This window comes from Dreissena polymorpha, chromosome 10, assembly GCF_020536995.1.
Source record: "Dreissena polymorpha isolate Duluth1 chromosome 10, UMN_Dpol_1.0, whole genome shotgun sequence".
Taxonomy (NCBI): Eukaryota; Metazoa; Mollusca; class Bivalvia; order Myida; family Dreissenidae; genus Dreissena; species Dreissena polymorpha.
In genome coordinates, this window is record NC_068364.1 from 45,672,545 (window position 1) to 45,686,675 (window position 14,131).

A 14,131-nucleotide genomic window follows, 5' to 3' on the forward strand; every position below is an offset into this window, starting at 1 on the left:
ACTTTCCAGCCATATCAACAAGAAAAAGATTCGCGTTTATAACGTATTAATATTCGCTCTATAACTAGACTTTTCTCGCTGCGCAATTTCTTAGCGGATTACATAATTACAGTGCCCGCTAAGGAAATTGGCAGTGAGTAAAGTGAGGAAAAAGAACGATTATTAGTTAATACGAAATAAACGCTAATCCCATTCTTTCTGATATGGCTGGCAAGTGAGGGGCATTTAAACAATTATTACAAATATTAAAGTACGGTTGAAACAGAATCATCGGACGACGAGTCACCGAATTACCTACCCATCGAACCTGCGATAACCAATGCCAACAAAAGCCCCGGTCTATGCACGAAACCAAAACAAATCACAAAAGTTAAACAACCCATGCATAATAAGAAACACAGAAATCAGAAGTCAACATTGAACTTTGTGACCCCAAACAAGCACGTTCTCTCGAGCAAATCGAAATCAGCTAACGTGAAAGAGCGCTCACCGCCGACGCCAGCAGAAAAACTACACGACAAGTTAAAGGCAACCAAGAAGGTGAAAAACAAATCAAAGTAACCCACGCATAATGTTGCCTTTAACCAACAACAGATCTTAAACGGACGTGGAACTAGTAAAACGAAAGATTATACACTGACTAAATCTAATGTCATATTAGATGACACATCTATTTGTTATATAATTTACACCGTGTGCATGCTATTGATAGTATTGCCTGTGACTTTAATGTGAATGTATTATTCAGACACATATTTTAAAATGGCAAACAAGACCGCCTACACACAAACAACACGAAACTTGCAAAATGTTATTATCAAAATTATGGATGGTTCTTTAGCTTTAACGACTAGTGTTCACAATGTAGATCACTGTTTTCACCTTTTGCAAGTAACACATGCACGGGCCAATTTTTCTTGCCATAATTTAATGCGGTTAAAACCAGCTTTTAATTTCCTTTTATCGCGGTTAAAAAATATACGTGATCCTTATTCTGCCATATCATACTTCAAATGAACGCCTTAGGTGTAAAGGTTTATTAACGGTTTATTTGTTAAACCAGATTTCCATTCCAACGAGCTTGTCATGCACTTCAACGAACAATAATGGCTTGTCAATTTGTCATGTTATTACTGTTTAACACTATGAAGATAATACTCCTACCCCTACACTTTCACTTTCAGCTTTCACTTAGCCATCCTCAATGTGTTTTCGTTTTATTAAGGGTGGAACGGAAACCAAGCAAAAACAATTATTTCTCTTATTAGGAGCGCATTACTAGTATTACATAGTATTTCTCTTAATGCCCAAAGAATTAAGAGATCGTAAAAAAACGTTAAAGAGTACATCAATATCTCCTTTGCCAAACACGGACATTGTATTTATACAAGAGACCCAGTTTTAACTAGATATAAACTGTTAATTAATTGAGGAATTTTTAGAATGGGACATATATCATTAATATGGTGAACGGAACAGAAAGGGGGCCTCAATTTTAATTAAAAAGCAATTACAATCTGTAAACCTTGACATAACACGTGATACACAGAGAAGATATATTTAAATGGGCATCGACATTAAAAGTAATGTGTATACATTCCTTAATAAATACGCACCAAACGATAAGAAATCACGGAATGTTTTCTTTTACACTTTATCTGAACTATTAATACACAATGCACAAGGTGTAAATGTGATAGGCGGATACTTTAACGAAATAAATGATACAATAGATAGGAAAACTGTGCTATCACAAAGTAAAATCCCACTTAACGCGCATTTAAAAATCTAATTAAAAACAATAAATTAACGGATATCTGGCGAGTACTTAATTCCTCAAAACTGCATTACACATGGAGAAGAAACAACAAAACTGAAATGAGTCGTATTGATGTTTGGCTTATAGACTCAAACATTAACCCTATAGTTTATTCAACCGATATTAGACCAGCAATAATCAAGACAACAGAGCACAAGGCTGTTTCAATTAATCTTAAGGTTCATGGGGGGGGGGGATAAATTTCATTAAAACTTCGCTTTGGTTTTTCTTCATTCAATGTGGTACAATATGGTCAAACTATATATAATTTTAAAGCTTAAGACGGATAGAATAACATAAACACATTTTTGACATTTAATATTTGTGTGCTTTTTTCATATTTTGGTTTAAAACCAATACATTTTTACACTAATTTACAAAATCTCAATCTAAAGTTAGGAAGGATATGCACTTCCTTAAGTTGAATAAATACAAAGCTATATACATATACAAGGTCAAGTTAGCAACATTTCAAAGAAAATTATTGTCATAAAGCAACAAATGAGTTTTTATTCAACTGCCTTTTTTGGATAAATTTCCTAAACAAAGTTCTAAAAATAACCAAAACGTAACTACTTTTTAAAAATCCAGGTATGGTGGATAATAAGAGTCACAATTCTATTTCAAAGGCTTAACAATTTTGTTATTTACCTCTCAACCAAATTGCAAATTTTAAACCATCTCAAATTGAAATAGATTGCAGACGACGTATAAAATTGTACAGGAATATAAAGAAATTGGCAAAGCGATTGATTTTATATTTCGATTCCTTCTACCCATTTTGAAAGCGTGGCCATCGCCGTGCTCCGTAGAAAAACGTGCAAAACAAATCGGTCGAAACCACGTGCAGTGGTGAGAAAACCGGGTATGTGTATACACATACCTGAGAAAACACATATCTTATTTTGACAGTTGGGTGGAAACTAGTAAAACAACTATTAACATTAATCAGCAAGAGATCGCACTAAATAACAGAAATGACCACGTAGAGATATCATCACTTACCCTATTTCAAATATTTTCCAGCTGAAAATTGTCCCACACACGTCTTTTTTAGTTTATTTGTATAGTTTTTCTGCCGTCGAAGTGCATCTCACATACTATCCATCCAACCTCCGTTGTTTTCACTTTCGTTATTAAAAACTCCGTTTAAAAGAATTATTTCTACTTTTAGATTGTTAAAGCGATGTATTATTATATATTATCATTATAATAGTATACCGTGATGAATTGAACGGAGTAACGTATCGATCTTTCTGTCAGTCTGTAAGCGTACTATTTTATGCGCAATAATATAAGTAATGTGATTCGACAACGATTGTAAACATTGGTGAAATGCTTCTTACATAGTTATTCTTTTGAGTGTTTATGAGGTCTTATCGTGCAGTTTGCAAACATCAACGGAAAGATTACAATCCAATGCATTTGTCATCGTCAACCGTTTGGAATGTCAATTAGGCGATGAGTGAGTTTTTAGCATGTTTCTTTCTATTTTATTAATTTAAAAATGGCTGCCCCCATGGTGATGAAATGACATGTGTTCGAGTTTTGATATTTCTAGATATGTACACTTTTTTTACTATTTAAGCGTAACTTGCCCTCGTCAATGTCGATATTAATCACTAGTTATATAATTTTCCGCTGAAATACGTGGAATTAACATGATTCAGATTTTTGAAAATAATGTATATTTTATTGTTAAAATCGCTTTGTATTTTGATTGATTTTGTGGATGTTATGATACGTTGATGTACATAATTGGTAGCAGTTTTAAGGAAAAACATCCTTTAAAGCATATAGGTATACATTTTCAATGTGGCACTCTTCCTTTAGTCAAATTTGAGTTCAATGCTAGAAGTCCCACATTTTTCAAACTAAAGCCTCTACATAAACCTTAAATTACCGTGCAGTAGAGGTACTGGATTCTGGAAACTAAATAACTCACTTCTATCAGATACAGGCTACATAATATTGATAAACAAAGTAATTGACGACTGCACGAATTTTAATATGTCAAATAGTACCATTTGTTGGGAAATATACGAAATAAAGCAGGCTTCAATACACTACTCGAAATCAAAAGCGCGCGAACGCCATGATAAATTGGCTTTCCTCGAGAAACAATTTAATAACCTTCTCATTCAAAACTCGAATACCCGACATGATAATTCATCTATAGCTGAACTTAAAAACGAAATAAAACAAATATATGACCTTAAAGCGACAGCATCACGCATACATTCTAGACTGCAATTTATCGAAGAAGGAGAGCGTAATACAAAATATTTTTAGGCATAGAAAAATCGCGACAAAACAAAAAACTTATAACATTATTGCGCACTGAAAATAATACAAAATAATGACATTTTAAAATACGAAGTTGAATTCTATAAAATACTTCTTGCGGTGCTATAAGTCAAGAGATAGAGTCTTATTTAAATAACTCGCCTTTTACACACACACTATCAGATAATGCCGCTAATCTATGTGTAGGTAATATATCATTAAATGAATTGACTAATGCCCTAAATCCTATGCAGTTTAATAAAAGCCCTGGCCTAGACGGACTATCCGTCGAATTTTACAAAACATTTTGGAAAAAAATATCCCCTTTTCTTTTTAACTGCATATTAGATTGCAGTGCAAGCGGTGAATTATCAAGATCACAAAAACAGTGCATTTTCTCATTACTTTACAAAAAAGGTGACTCCGAAAATCTGGAAAATTGGCGTCCTATATCACTACTTAACACCGATTATAAATTTAAAGCAAAAGTACAAGCACAACGTTTACAGATAGTATTGCCAAAAATAAAAAGTTTAGATCAACAAGAGCACCGCATAACGGGTGCCATGCTCGGCTGCGTAAGCTTGTCAGAATATTTTTAAGAGGTCACAGTGACCTTTACCTTTGACCTAGTGAACCAACAAGAGTTCTGTTTGTCAGAAACACAATGTCCCCTACTGCGCCTCTTTCAAATAAAATTTCTATTTATCATTTCGCAGGTATAGACATCATCTCCCTTTAAAGCTTTATTACTTCCCTTGGATTTTGTCCAATCCAACCGGTGGGGGGGGGGGGGTTCTGTAGACAGTCAAAAATGACCAAGTCAGACATCACTGCCAACCAAGGCCTGTGGTTTATCAAAGAGATCATAGCCAGAGTTCATCATGTATGTATGGACATAAGTCCACTGGTATTTAATGAAAACTAGCATTCACAAATTAGAACAGGAAAAACATGATAATTATTACAAGAGATGTGTTCGTCAGAAACACAATGCCCCCTATTGCACCGCTTTGAAATAAACTTGCTATTTATCATTTGGCAGGTATAGAAATCATCTGCCTGTAAAGCTTATTACTTCCCTTCAATGTTGTCCAATCAAATCGGGGGTTGGGCGCGAGGGTCTCACAGTCAATTATGGCCATGTCAGAAATCACTGACAACGAAGGACTGTGGTTTAAAAGAGATCATAGCCACAGAGTTGATCATGTATCTATGGACATAATTCCACAGGTATGTAATGAACATCAAAGAAATTATAATTATATCATTTAAAAAAAATTGACAAATCATTTGAGTTATAAATAATCAAAATAATAAATCTGTACAGTAACTGTGAAAAGAACTTCAATTCTTGGTAAGGAAATATATAATATGAGATTTATAATTATATAAATTACTTCCCTTAAAAATAATTGTCTCTAACAAATCTCTATTTTTAGTAGCAAATAATTACAAGCCACTACCGTGACTGTGATTGACCACTCGTAATGTGCAGCTCCATGAGAAACACATGCATGCCAAATATATAAAGTGGCTATGTTCAATTTTGAATAATTTTCTCCCTTTTTAAAGCTTATTACTTCTCTTAAATTTGTATTTTTTACCATAGACCGTAAAGGATGACCTTGACCTTTTACCACAATGTGTTTGTCAGAAACACAATGCCGCCTACTAAGCCGCTTTGATTTATTTAACAAAAATATATACGTGGGCAGGTCAGATAACTACGTCCATTTAAAGCTTATTACTTCCACTGACTTTGTTTTTTCGACCCTAGACCTCGAAGGATGATGTTCACCTTCAAATTATACCACTCAAAACGTGCAGCTCCATGAGATACACATACATGCCAAATATGAAGGTGCTATCTTAAATATTTAAAAAGTTATGGCCAATGTTAAGGTTTTTGCACGACGCCTACGGCGGACGGCGGACGTCGGACGGCGGACGTCGGACGTCGGACGACGAGCTGGCTATGACAATAGCTCTGGTTTTCTCCGAAAACAGCCTCGCCAACAAGGTTATATTAAAAATAGATTAATTGGGTGCCATATACGCCAGATACAAGATATAATCGACTATGCGGATAAGTTTGACATAGATGGTGCGATTATATTTTTAGACTTCAAAAAAGCATTTGATACTGTAGATTGGAATCCTATGGTAGAAACACTGAGAAAGATTGGTTCCAAACAATACTTCATTAATTGGGTCAATACATTATACACAAATATTGTCTCTTTCGTGACAAATAATGGCTGGATGTCAGATTTTTTTAAAGTAACTAGGTAAGTTAGACAAGGATTTCTATTATCATCGTTATTATTCATTATTGTCGCCGAGGTACTTGTAAATAACATAAGAGTAAGTGATGAAGTCCAAGGTATACACATTCAATCCAAAAATACGCAAATAAAAGTAACACAACTAGCTGATGACACAACTATATTCCTTAGAGATACTTATGAAATCCCAAGCGTACTAAAATAGTCGATACTGTTGGAGAAGTGTCAGGTTTAAAACTTAATAAAAACAAAAAATGAGAGCATGTTAATTGGTAAATCTAGAATCAACTCAATTATTAAAATACACGATGTTATATTCAAACCCACTATGAAGGCTCTCGGTACTGTTTTTGGAATATACCGAGACAAATGCGAAGTCCTTAACTGGTAAAATAAAATTTCTGATTTCAAAACCCTAATAAATGAATTTAGCAAACGCAATTTAACCATCTTCGGAAAGGTTACGGTAATCAAATCAGTATTGTTACCAAAGTTAGCATATTTAGTAAAAAAAAGAGTATGTACCCCTAAACAAAGACTCAACGAGATCAACTATATGCTTTTAAAGTTTTTATGGAATAACAAACCTGCAAAGATGTATAGATATGAATGACTTTGAAGTTTATTCAAAATGCATAAAAATCAAATGGATTAAACTTTTATGTCATAACGATGAGGAAAACTGGAAAATTATCCCAAAGGTATTTTTAAACCAATTGGAAATGACCAATTATTTTTTTAAATGAACCTAGATTCGTTTAAATCATGACTTTGTGTCCAAAGGAAAATTCCACCTTTCTACACAGACCTTATACATATCAACATTGAATTAAACAATATAAAACCGAAATCAAAACCTCAAACGTTTATTGATATAAGATCCCAAATATTGTGGGGTAACATATTCATTAAAAACAAAGGAAAATGCTTAATATTCGCTAATTGGGTCGAATCAGGGATATTATACATAAATGACATTATTACAAACAAAGGAAATGTCTCAGAAACTGTTATCTTACAAAAACTAAAATCAAAACGAAACTGGTTAGCAGAGACAAATATACTGAAATTAGCCATACAGACAATAGAAGGAAATAGTTAAATAAGACGAATCAATTAAATCAAGCGTAAAAATTAAAACTACCAACCCTTATGACAAAAACCTCGACATAAAGGCCCTAAGTAATAAAGATATTAGGTCAATATACATCACAAAACAGTTCACATCACTATATCAGCATAAGTTTTGGGAAACAAGGTTAAACCAACAAATAAACTGACACTCAATATATTTTACTATACACAAATTAATAGTGAATACAACAAATCGACAACTTAAATACAAGCTCTTACACCGCATAATACCCACAAATGAAAATCTTTTCAAATGGAACATATATAACTCCCCATGCTGCTTATTTTGCAAAGAGGTAGAAACATTCGAGCACTTTTTCCTAGAATGTCCGTTCGCTACACAATTCTGGAATCATGTTAATTGCATATTTAAGAGCATTGGACTAAATAAACCCATGAATACTTTACATAACATAACCATAGGTTACAAAACACAATATGCAGCATACCACGACAGACACATTATTTTAAGTGAAATATGCTTCACCATCTATAAAGCGTATATGAAAAGTGAAAGACGAACGCGTCAAGTAGATATGTCTAGCATTCTCCTTGACGGTCTACTGATACTCGAAAAACAATACAGAACAAGTAAGACTAAGCATCATTTAGTATCCAAGTTCATAGTCCTTTGTAAAGAACTGATGAATAATTAAAACACGTTTAAACTCCAGTTCCTCATCAAACTATCCCTTTTTGTTGTTTGTTGTTTTTTTTTATACATCCCAAACCACTTCTAACTACTTCTTGCAAACGTGATGAAAAACTCTCCCATAACCTTCTGTTATTGTTGTTTTGTAAATGTACAAAATCCTACACAAAGTTTTGTACTGTGCTAAATATTAAAATGTAAGAAAATGAGTTACATTGTGTATCTGCAAATGCCGAACATATATATTTTGGTAAGAAGAATGTATCGCTTTTGCATGCCTTATTTGCATGTATATAAATATATGTATGTTTATTTTGTACTCGTTTTCAGTTAAATAAAAGTATTAAAAAAAATACAATAAAAGAACTCGCTCACTTAACTGAGTTGTCTTTTTATTTCGATAACAGTGTATGTTGCTCGTGATAGTAAGCGTGTTTGCTGTAGTTGAGTCAATTTTAAACCTAGGGGAATGAAACTTTAGACTTAACTTAACATACGGATTGTATAATAAGTGTTACATATTAGTAAGTTTATATTTCTCGAATCGAATATCAAACATATCCGTGTTTAAAATTATCGTTATTGAAAAATAGGTAAGTGCACCCGTTCAGATCTTTTAATATATTTTTTTTGGAAAAACACACACATTGTTTTGTTCTTTATTCATTGTAATTACAACTGATATTTTAATGCTCTACTTAACTAGACGTGTATACAGTAAATCATAATAATTATCTATTTCTGCATAATAAAGTGTAACATACGATTAATTATTAATTGTTTCTGATAATGTTGAAAGTTCAATTAAAATTCCTTCGTTATACAATAAACGCACTCTCTTTGAGGACATAAACATATGCAGTGAAGAAAACTGATTAATTTATATTATTACTTCTGTCGATTACCTCTCATTTCTTCAAACACGACACAATAAACAGCTGTGATTTATTGTTGTTTTAAAACGTGACTTACATAGTATACATTGAAAATACCACTTCAAACAAGAAAATTCTATTAAGATTTTGTCTAAGATGTTTGACTGCGTTTGATAAGCCGTCTTTGAATACCACAAAATGTTTTGCATTCGTTTTTTCTTTGAAAACTTCACAACTGGAGCTTTTGCCCTGTCTGTTGGTTGGTTGGTTGGTTGGTTTGTGTGTTTGTGTGTTTGTTTGCTCCAACTTTAACATTTGCCATAACTTTTGCAATATAGAAGATAGCAACTTGATATTTGGCATGCATGTGTATTTCATGCAGCTGCACATTTTGGGTGGTGAAAGGTCATGGTCATAATTCAAGGTGAAAGGTAAAAAAAAAAATCAAAGCGGCGCATAAGGGGATGTAGTGTTTCTGACAAACACATTTTGAGTGGTGAAAGGTCAAGGTTTTCCTTCAAGGTCAAAGGTAAAAAAAATAATCAAAGCGGCGCAGAAGGGGACATAGTATTTCTGACAAACAGATTTCTTGTTCTTCATATCCTTATTTAAAAAAAGAAAATTCGTGTATTAAAATGTATTAAGTATTTAAGTCAGCATAAAAATGACCATTCGTTTGTCGATTAGGCAAAGTCGCAATAAACAGCACGAATGTGTATTGGTAAATGTGTTGCATAACTTTAAAATGTAGGCGGTCAGTAAAATATAAAATTCACGTATATTCTTAAATCGCATTTATTGCGTACATATGGGCACATATTATTGTTATCGAAAACTCGAAAATATATCCATTCACTATAAATTGCAGGAAATGAACCAGTACTAGAATCTGGACACATTCATATTATAATTGTTGAGCACTTTTGTCAAAGCAAAACATGTTTATGTAACGTTTTAGCCAAAGTGATAATTGAATCAAAATATATTTTAACAGGCGAACATTTCCAATTTTCGCATTGCACGTTCCGTCTTGACTACTATACGGCTGATACATGGGCCTTCCACTCCTCATGTGTAGCCACATTCTACCGCACATGTCCTCGTGTCATTCGTTCGCACGTGGACACGTGTATATCTCTACATTAAATAACTATATTTTAAACTTTAAATAGTTATTTTAAAAAAAGTGCCGCTTGTCGGTGTGTTGTCAATTTAACAGAAATTTTTTGTAAATAAATTCAGACGAAAATACTACTCATACAGCCAAACATAAACATATATCCGTTTTATATATTAGTACAAAGCAGCATACAGATGCGTGCTTTTATAAAACTTCAAACCTTTGTCAAAACTTAAAATAATTAAAGTGTCGCCTCACAGAATGGCAAATGCTTGTCACTACAAAGCCACTGTCGAAACGATAAAGAAATTACTCAAATCATCTTTAAAGTCGTTAATTACAAGCCACGTGGTTTTATGTCTTTACTAAGCCTAATTTCTAAAAAAAATGTTACCCCGTTGACAAAAAAAAAATCACATAATTCAATGCATGTTCAATGTGCGTTTTCTGTTTTGGTACCGTTTGACTGCTTGAGATAGGCAAAACAAAAAGCAATATTAAATAAATGCATGATGTTAAAATGAATTCAAATGTGCCCAAAAACTGGAGATCCTCTTTAGATGTCCAAATTGCTTGGAAATTGCAATAGTTATTAAATGCTGTCTTCAAAGCAAGTTATGTTTTTTTTTATAGAAAATCTCCAATTAGTGATTAATTTTAAAATACATGTTAATACAATTTGGTTCTTAAATAGTTACTTGCTTGTCTTCACTGCATTTATTGAAAAAAAAATACGTGTGCATAAGACCTTTAAATGAAGATGTACATATTGAAATATATACATAAACATGTTTATTATACAACATGTGTAAGATCCTCAATTTCCACAGGCGGTTTTAGCACAGCGGCCACGCGCTGCCTGGGCTTCAAATGTCAATTTCGACGGGGCGCTTGTGTTTCCGATCATGTCGCCAAGACGCTTAAAATTTAAATTTCCACTTGCGCTTGCAAGCTCTCATCAGAATATTGTCTGCATTTGGCCTACGACCAGTAAAAACACGCGCGCGGTAATCAGCTGTGTGTTTATCAGGGGCTTTAGTACAACGGGTGTACAATTGTATCGAACAAACGGCACCCAAAATATCGCCAACCTGCCATTGTTGCATCCAAGGACAATGGGTACCGCGTAAAGGTGTCTACTAGGACAATGCGGCAAAGAACACCTCTCTCGTTGTGCTATTGCTGCTATCCGGGAGAGATGCTGTAAGCAGCTGACGAATGTCTTTTTCCCATTTTTACTCGAATACAAAACATTTGGGCGAATTGTCGTGGCGCTGTCGAATGCATTCCATCCATTCGTCATATTTCTGTATCGCCCAGAAAATATAACCCGACCCAAAGAAAGAAAACTTTGCATTGTAATCGAGTTTGTATGTTGACATATGTGATTTTCCCGAGCTGCAAATTATTGGAATGCATAAACAAACTCTGGAGCCGATTTTTCCAGGTTGGAAAATTTACGAGATGCCGATTGTCCGGGAAGGATAAACACGCAGGCAGCCGAAAGGCCAGGTTTGTCCGTAAATCATTAACGATTTACGTGTCGTTTATGGAGGTCAATAATGGTGTTTTCCCCCTGACATTGGTAATTACTCCTTGATTATTTCCGGTAAACGTGGTGTTACAGCAATTAAAGGTGTGTTTCATGTGGTTGTTTGTTTACTTTAAATTGTTAACGACAATTTTAGCGGTGTTCTAAAATAATCAGTAACTTCTGTGTGTTGTGGTAGTGCCTAATTAAAGTTATACTTACAATTTATTGGAGTCAAACATGAAGAGCGCATCTTCCTGTTGTCGCAATACTGAACAACTGGCAAGTTCAAGGCAGCCTACAGGGTACAGAGAAGAAGGCTGATGAGGCAATTGAGTGGATTACCATGCATTTACAGGACATTGACAACCATATTGACAAGCTGGCATCTGGTGGTTAACTCCTCCCTACAGCTTTTAGGTACTAGATTAGGCTGTCAAAAGCACAATAACAAACGAAATATGCGTTTTTTGCTTAAATATATATTTGTATTTAAATCAAAGCCATTTTAAAGATCTAATTTCATAGTAATTTACAAATTGTGTATACTTCAGACTGCGAGGAAAAATTAAGCCCAATGAAAAGGGTTAAATCTTTAAATCGTGCTCGTATGAAGTATGCAGTCCCAATGCTCTGATGATTGTCAGAATTGAAGGACCAGACATACAGGCAACGGACTTCGGAAGAATGGTGGATGCCCGGCACCAGGAAAATCCATGTTTTTTTTAAAGTTAATATTGTATATCTGTATACGTAAACTATTTAACTCTATTGTTGTTGTTATTGTTTCATTCATTTTTGCGTTTTAATGTCAACTGTTATTTTGCTTGTAATTTAGTATTATAATATCTGACTTCAATAAAAATGAAAGATATTGAGAAAAAATATATAAAAATACATTAATAATAAAAGAAAATATTGTGTATTAATAGTTCCAAATATGTGTAGATTTCTATTAAGAACATTAACTAAATATAAAAACAACCGACACGCCTAATGGGGCTGCCCGCTTCCGCACCAACCCCCTTCCACGGTGTCCTGCCGCTGTGCCTGACCAAAACCCCCGGGAAATGCCATATCACGATAATTAGTGCAAACGATACAATGAAGTGCATTATATTACTAATGCGCAGCAGGACGCATTTATTTCCATAAGGTTACAATTATAATAATTTGGGGTCATGGACTCAACATGTATTCATCATAGAATAAATGAATGCTTTTAAAAAATGTGTCTGTGTTGGTGAATAGAAAAATCAAAATATACAGATTAAAAACAATGTTAATTAAAGTTGGGTGGCGCATGGACAAATAAGTCTAAAAGTCAGTCAATGCTTACTTTTGACTTTGTTTGGTTAGTAATAATAAGTGAATACGGATCCGTTGTGTTACAGAATAAAAGTTTTGCTTTAGCAAAACAGGTATTGCCAATGCGAATGATTACACAAACTGTTATGTTCTATTATATATAAAATGAAAGTTTTCAGATATGAAAAACTAACAAAATTAAGTAAAGTCGTTTTAATTAAAAATTTCACACATAAATAGTGTGTGGAGGTGTCGCTAGGTTTATTTTCTTCATTCAATCATCGTTGTTACATACAAGTGTTTAATTTACCGGTACAATTGTTTAATGATTAAGTAAGAAAGCTCGCAATATTCAGTTATTGTGGGTAATTGTCAGTATTTAATGACATATATGAACGATGGAATTAATGTGCATACTGTGTTGTAATAATGTCATTAATTATACACATGTACATATTGTTACTAAAATAATATACTATAATCTACAATTAAGTACAAGTTACTCGGTAGGAAATCCGTATTTCACAGTGTGAAGATCTTTTCCGTATCAATTGAGACAAAGGACTATTTTGTGCGATATGTAGCATCAGTATCAATAACGTTTCGAATGTCATTGAGAAACCACGTTCTATTTTTAGACAATGCACGAGACCGTACATGAATGCTGCACGTCATAGAATTTAGTTATATGCACATCACTTCTGCGCACATCCCGCGAATTATTTTTTGGGGTTAGAACAGTGTTATTCAAATATCATTGTTGTTTAAGAGAATAGCTCGTTTGTGTCGTAAGAGGGTATAAAATACATGAACATTAGCCATACATTTTATTTTATCCAAGTATTTCACCAAACTGTCCAGTTGTTTGTCATGTTGTTTTGAGACAATCCTCTTAAAGTAACATGATTGTAAAGTTAGTCTAAACGCTTTAGACACACTTTGCTTTTAAATGCTCATAACATCTATGTCGCTTCAGATAGCAACTTAATATTTGGCATGCATGTGTATGTCATGGAGCTGAACATTTTAAGTGGTGCAAAGTCAAGGTCAATGTCATACTTCTAGGTCAAAGGTAAAAACTAATTCAAGGGAAGTAATTTTCTTTAAAGGGAGATAAT